This window comes from Amblyomma mixtum, chromosome 3, assembly GCF_055824585.1.
Source record: "Amblyomma mixtum isolate Tamu chromosome 3, ASM5582458v1, whole genome shotgun sequence".
Taxonomy (NCBI): domain Eukaryota; kingdom Metazoa; phylum Arthropoda; class Arachnida; order Ixodida; family Ixodidae; genus Amblyomma; species Amblyomma mixtum.
The window spans coordinates 47,897,914-47,904,609 of record NC_143014.1 but is presented as its reverse complement, the minus strand read 5'-3'; the positions used below and the strand labels follow the sequence as shown (position 1 = coordinate 47,904,609).

The 6,696-nt window shown below is 46.5% G+C and overlaps 1 long non-coding RNA gene across 1 annotated transcript; it reads right to left on the bottom strand.

Moving 5' to 3' along the window:
* LOC149350064 (uncharacterized) lies at positions 1-2,228 on the bottom strand. Its single transcript, XR_016289437.1, has 2 exons — positions 1,620-2,228; positions 1-349 (listed from the first exon to the last, which is right to left on the bottom strand). It is a non-coding gene; the product is annotated as an uncharacterized LOC149350064 (long non-coding RNA).
* Between the last annotated feature and the right edge of the window lie 4,468 nt (positions 2,229-6,696).

The following is a 6,696-nucleotide window of genomic DNA, read 5'->3' as shown; positions in this document are numbered from 1 at the left end:
TGTTTGCGAGAAATGGTTTATTCTGGAAACAGCCAGTGGTGCTTTTTCAAGAACCACGCTATGATCATTATCCATGACGACAATGCTATTGGCCGGAATGTTTGGCAAAAACTTGTCGGTGAACCACTTCTCAAAGTAGTTGCCATCCATCTCTGAGTGTTAGTCAGCGTGGTTTCCCTTTTTTGCTCTGAAGAAGTCGGCAGTGTCTTCCACGAATCCTGTTGCACTGCTCCCACCATGTACAAGGATCAAACAGGCCCATTTGCCCGAAGGCGCAGCCTTGTCCTGCCAGATGCATTCTTTTGTGTGTCCTGCGTTGACCCAGCTTTCACCTAGGTAGACGACGCACCTGTAAATGCAAAACAACAGAGTACACGAGTCAATGCTTGTCAGTAAACAAACACGCTGCAGCATGTAAGTAGGGAATGCACTGCAACAAACGCACTGCTGACCCCTGTCTCACAAACAGCCGCTCAAAGTCTCGAGAAAAAGAATTATCTCAGCTTAATTGCTCCCTTGTTCGCGCTTATACATGGTCTGTTCTGAAAGTAGTAGGACTGATTTTTTTTAACAAAATTTATTCACGAGAATACTACAAACGATTACCATTTTTCAAGGTAGCGCCCTTCCGCACCTACAAGCTGCTGCCTATGAGTTTTACATTTTTTGCACGCCTCCAGGAACGCCTGGACCGGAATGCTGTTTAGCTACCTCGTCACGGCCTGTTGAACAGCCTCTACCGATCCGTGATGTTTCCCCTCGAGCGTCGATTTTATTCTCGGGAATACAAAAAAGTCTGGCGGGGCCAAGTCGAGGCTCCAGGGGTGCTGAGGCAGCGCTGCCGCCTTGTGCTGGGCAAAAAATCGGGGTCCTCATTCACATGAAGATCCTAGGGGTTGGCCTTTTCCTCCTCTGACAACACTCCCGGCACCAACTTCGCGCACCTCCTCTCTTCAGCGGCCGAGACCCTACTGCCGATTTTCCCCAGCATTCCCAATACGATCCCCTTCAACGATCCTGCACGCGCAAACCAGCTCTCTTCCGCCCGTTCGCCCAGGAAAAAACCAGTCCTACTACTTTCAGAACATACCTGTATTTCACGCACAGGCGGCATTTGGTAGCCAGTTTATATTCAATGTATGTTTGTATGGGGTACTTGACTAATTCGGCAACGTTTGAAATCTCTTCACTCGCGGCGACTGCGAACAAAAATTGCCAACGTTCGCAGCAGTAGCGCCAGTAACTCGCACCATCGGAGCAACTGGCAGTGTACTGTGCCGTTCGTTCCTACGGTGACGACGAGATGGCACTACCCATTGCAGTGCTACATTTTTGGCAGTTTTGCTGTTTTTGCTTGCCGCACCAGTTGGGATTTAGCGATTTAATCTGACCCATGCAGACACGTGCCCCACCGAAACGTAGCGCAAAACTGATCGTGAAACATCACCACTACGCAAAAGGTCGGCAACAGCAACGTGGTTAAGACGATTTCTTCTAAATGTGTTATCCTGAAGCAACACTCACTGTTCCGACTACGAGGTTGCAAAGCTAACATCAAGCTCTATGTGCAGCCAGTCTAAACGTGCTGCGTAAGAAAATAAGCAAGGAACGACCCGTACCTGCCTTGTCCTCGGAATTCCTCGATCGCCCGCAGGTACCTGCGACGCCAGGCAATGATGTCACTTCGCTCGATCAGCGCAAGATTCCGGTTTCTTTTACGAAATGTGAATCTGTTGTCCTTCACCAACCTCCACAATGTGGTTTTCTTCAAGTTCGGCAGGTCGTCGTCCTCATTGCCAGCGCTTAGCACACTGCCCAGTGTTGGGACTTCCCTCTTCGCGTACATACTGTGCACTTTCAGACGGATGGCATGGACTGTGAAGCTGTCATTCTTGACTATTCGCGAGGTCTTTTCTTCGGAGACGCCACAGGCCCACACAGACGCTCCGCCTTGATTTTGGCAACGCTACGGGGAGATACTCCGGTGTCCTCGCTCACAGCACTCAGTACTTCCCGAACAGACTTCTCCGGAAAACGGATCCTGTTGCGGCAGAACATATTCGCAATTACTTGCTTGGCGTGCACGAACCTTCGGGAAAATGCGTACAGGAGCGCTGGCCGCGGCCGCTGAGCTGGACGCCATTTTCTCAAAAGTAAAAGGGAGGTGGACGGAAAGAGTAAACACGACGGCCAGCGGGGACAGCGAAAACGTGAAATGGAAAAAGACGACAAACGCAAAATACCAAATCACAGATCTCGACCGATTCGCTCGCAATAAGATCGTTTTTTGTCACGCTGATGTAAAATGTATTATCCACGAAGCCTGTCGGCAAAGCATTTGTTATTTTTCGCTCACCACAAGCAACGCACTATTTTCTGTCACGGATGCAGGCTGCGCAAAAAAGAGCGCTAGCTTTGACACGTTGCACCATGCCCTGCTGCAACAAGCGAATTAGCTGTGGCTTTATTAAGGAGAAACCTTTTAATGGCTCATACTCGCGGCCATGACTCCGTCCGTCCGTTACATATGAAGTGATCATAACTAGCCATTACTAGACACAAGTCAAGACTAACTAGTCATTAGCCAGCCAACAACTGATTAGTCATGACTAGTTAGTCACTAACCAATCATGGCTAGTTAGTCATTAAACACTCATGACTAGTTTATCATCAACTAATCAGTCATGACTAGTTAGCCATTAACCAGTCATGACTCGTTAGTGATTACTAGTTAGTCATGGCTATTTAGTCATGACTAATGACTAGCCATTCCAGGTCGCCCCAAAGCCACCTCGTGTGTGCCTACGGCAAGCTGCGTGGAAAGGCTTTCGCTTTGCGCGATTTAGATCGTCAAAATGCCCCCTGAAATTTTCGTTGCATTTGAAAAATGATAGCAGTTCTCGGTCTATAAGCTTGTATAAGGCAGTTCTACTGAAAGAGCAAATAGACAGGCGTGTGCTCAATAGCAACGATGTACGAGAGGGACGACTCGTGGGTGAGAACATTATATATATGAACAATATTTCAAAACTCGCGCTAAAAAGACGTAATTTGCCACGTGCTTCCAGCACAATTAGTTCGACCCTAATTCACCAGGGACCGCTGCGGCGCCCCATGCCATGACCCCCCACACGTGCTGCCGAATATGGACGCGTGGTCTTGTTCATAAGTTAATACGCGAGAACTTTACAGACATTTTGCGATACACTCAGACAGGATATCTACGGTATGGCAGTTTCACGTTTTCAATCTTTGCAATTGTTTTTGCTGTCTGATTAGGACGGAGCAAGCACCGCAGCGGTGGCCTTGTGGTCGAGCGCCCGCCCCGCATGCGGGAGGTTCTGGGTTCGATTCCCAGAGCCGCCGGATGCCCACCGGTTTATTAAAGGGCACAAGCATTCCTCCGGCCTGGTGCTCGGCCTTAATGGAGGAAAATGCTTAATAAAATGGTTAAGCAAACCACGACTCCTTTAACACTATCATTGTCGTCTTTCGCCTTTGAGCGATTTATATGAACCGTGTGCGCTGATGCACATTGTGAGGTGCCCGTTGTGGCCTTTATTGTATATGAACCGTGTGCGATGATGCACATTGTGTGATGCCCATTGGGGCCCTTCTTTTTTTTATTTTTTGCAGTCTGCAGCTCACGGAACTGGTAGCCATACGATCTCCTCCCACGCAACCGAACAGAATGAGTCCCTTGCGTTTTAGATAACACCACGTCACCTTTAGACAACAGCTATATTGTGCTAGATATGATTCGATAGGAAAACTTTTAATGCCTAACAGATTGGTTTATCCCACTCGGACGGTGAACGAAAAGATTTATGGTGATATTTGTACGTCGATTGTACTTCGCTGATTAGCTACATAAATATGGTTCACATATCTGCGAAAAGCTAATTTTCTCCGGTTTCAAAAGATGCATGTGGTTTAACGATAGCTGCAAATTTTTTTTTCCAACTGTCAAGGAAAACGCAAAGATGAAAAATGGCAGTTGAGCTGAACTTGTCTCAGGAAATGCTAAATTGTGAAAAACCTCTTTTACCTAGGGAAAAATCTTTCGAGATACGTTGAGATCTGATGCTAATAAGCATGTGTAAGCATTTAGAAATATGTGTATAGGTTAGTTTATTAGCCACGCATTTTTGAAAAACGTAGGAAACAGAACAATGTAATCTGCAATAACTTTTGGGATATGCATTGTCCTGCGGCGAGTTTTTGCACAGTTTGAGATCGTGTAATTGTTCTTCCTTTTTGAAAATATCATTCATCTGTCTTATTTAGTTTAAAAGCTATTCCTGATCAAAGCTAGCGTCTTTTCGAAATAGTTGAAAACAAAATGCTATTCTGTTCAGGTAACCAGCACTTGGCAATTCTGAGATTTTGCGTGAAGAAATTGAATACTTCGCTCTACATGGCTAAGCATCGCCTTTACTCTACGGCTTTTGTGGAATGTGCACTGTCTAGTTGATTTTAGAGAACTTTTTCGTTCTTCTTATGAAGGGCACAAGGTCTAGGAACGTTCCGCAGCTTATTTTTTGCTGGTTAATATACTCTTAAAATATCGGGCTCTCATTCTTTCTATGAACTTGTAACAACTGCCAACTACAAAGTGCACAAAATACAAACAATAATAGCAGTAACTCAGCGACATGCGATAAATGTTTAGTAAGTGGCGCCATCTACATTACTGCACATGTACTAGATGGTCAAAGTTCAGATAAACGACGAGTGTAGAGCTGCCAAAGAGCTAAGATTAGTGAAATTCAGGAGGTGTTCATGAGAGGGAATGATATCTCTACGATGTTTGCACGTTGCCCTCCATTCTGCCCTCACCCCGACAAACGGACTTCCCGGTAACGTCTGCGCTCCATACGATCTTTTACGATAGCGGCGAAAGGCACAAACTAGGACATGCGCGCCATTGCCTCCGAGATCATCCGATAGCGTGCAGCACATCTTGGAGGCCATGAGCGCCCTTTGGCAGTGCCATCTGTGCAGGACTGTGTGCATAGACTGTGTGGGTCTCGGTTTTAAGAGCGCCGGTCAGAAAAAGGTCTGTCCTAAATATCGTAATATTAGAAACAAAAATAAACTGAAAAACGCCGCAATCATAAAGAAAAAAGGCAAAACAATTATAAGTAACGTTCTAACCTGGTTGCCCGACTTCTGGATTTTTGAACGGTTGCCAGATTTTACTGGAAAACAAATATTTTATTCGTTTTTATTATAAAAAAGTTGAGCTTGTGTTGTACATAAAAAATAGTATGCAATAATAATAAATTATTTACTACATTATTGATACTACACAAAGTTTATTAACAGTGTTGCCGCATTTTAAAACAATTTTAATAAACAGCGTGGCCAGACTTTGACCACTGTACACAACTCCTAGTTTTCAAGCAAGTTACTTTGTTTTAAAAAAATATTGCTGCTAATAAATTTTGTACTTCTTTTGTGCTTATTATTATCTGTTTGAGAGTCATGTTGGAAAATAAGTGCAACTGCGAAAAGCGCCACTTGCGGCAGCTTGGGGGGCTTACACATAGCATATCAAACAGACTACGTTTTCAGCAATAAAACAAATTTCCTACTTTTTTTTTCGCACATAAAAATGCTAAAGATTCCAAATGCAAAGTTTTTTCTTTTGTCTTTCTTTCCTGACGACTGGCGTCGTCGTCGTCGTTTGTTGTTCTGCTGCGGCACATGGCCGCACAGCGGTGGTCTACTCGGCAAGCGCGCACGGCAAGTCGAAACAACTCAGCCTCAACTCGATCGGAGTGCAGCGGAGGTGATGTGTGTTTCGCACGAAGGATTTGTGCAGCGGTCCCTTTGGCTTGTGAACATTTCGCCTGCAGAGAGTCTCCCCGAACTGCGTGTTGTTCTTCCAGACACTTTGGGTAAGATCTTGGTCCAGAGCGCGCGTCTTCGGCTACGAAGACTATTTCACGCGTTGCCTGGTCGCCTGAGAGACGGTGTTTGGACCTCAAATACCAACGCGTTCGCCCTGTCCACTCTGTCGTAGTGGTGGTGTTGGAGTTCTGAGTTCTGATCAGGCTACGACGCTGTGCATTGATCTGCTTTCGAAGCCTGAAGCGCCTGAGTTGCGGCTGTTGAGTGACCTGGACATACATATACGGCTGGGTTTCGTGAGACGTACCCGCCGTCTGCTATCCCAGTGTTGCCATACTGTAGTGTTGCCAGACTTGCGCAACTTCCAGTGTTGCCAGGCTATAAGGTTGCCAGATTGTGAACTAAAACCCAGTGTGGCCAGACTATTTGTTCCCTCTCCCTCTTACATTCTCCTTCGCCTACAGCTACGCTGTCGCGCCGCAACCGCCCAGCTCGTTAGAGCAGCCTTGCCCGGAGTGGCCGCCGCCTGTTCGCCAAGCGAAAGAGCACGTCCGCGGCGGGGTACCACAGACGAAATCTGCCGATGCGTGGCCCCAGTGAGAGTATTAAGAGGAGAGAAACGCGTGATCGTGATTTTGTTGAAATAAGCGTGCTGTGCTCAAATTCACTTGTCGAGCAGACGGGTACACCAGACGAAATCTGCCGATGCGTGGCCCCAGTGAGCGTATTAAGACGAGAGAAACGCGTGATTTTGTTGAAATAAGCGTGCTGTGCTCAAATTCACTTGTCGAGCAGACGGGTACGACAGACGAAATCTGCCGATGCGTGGCCCCAGTGAGC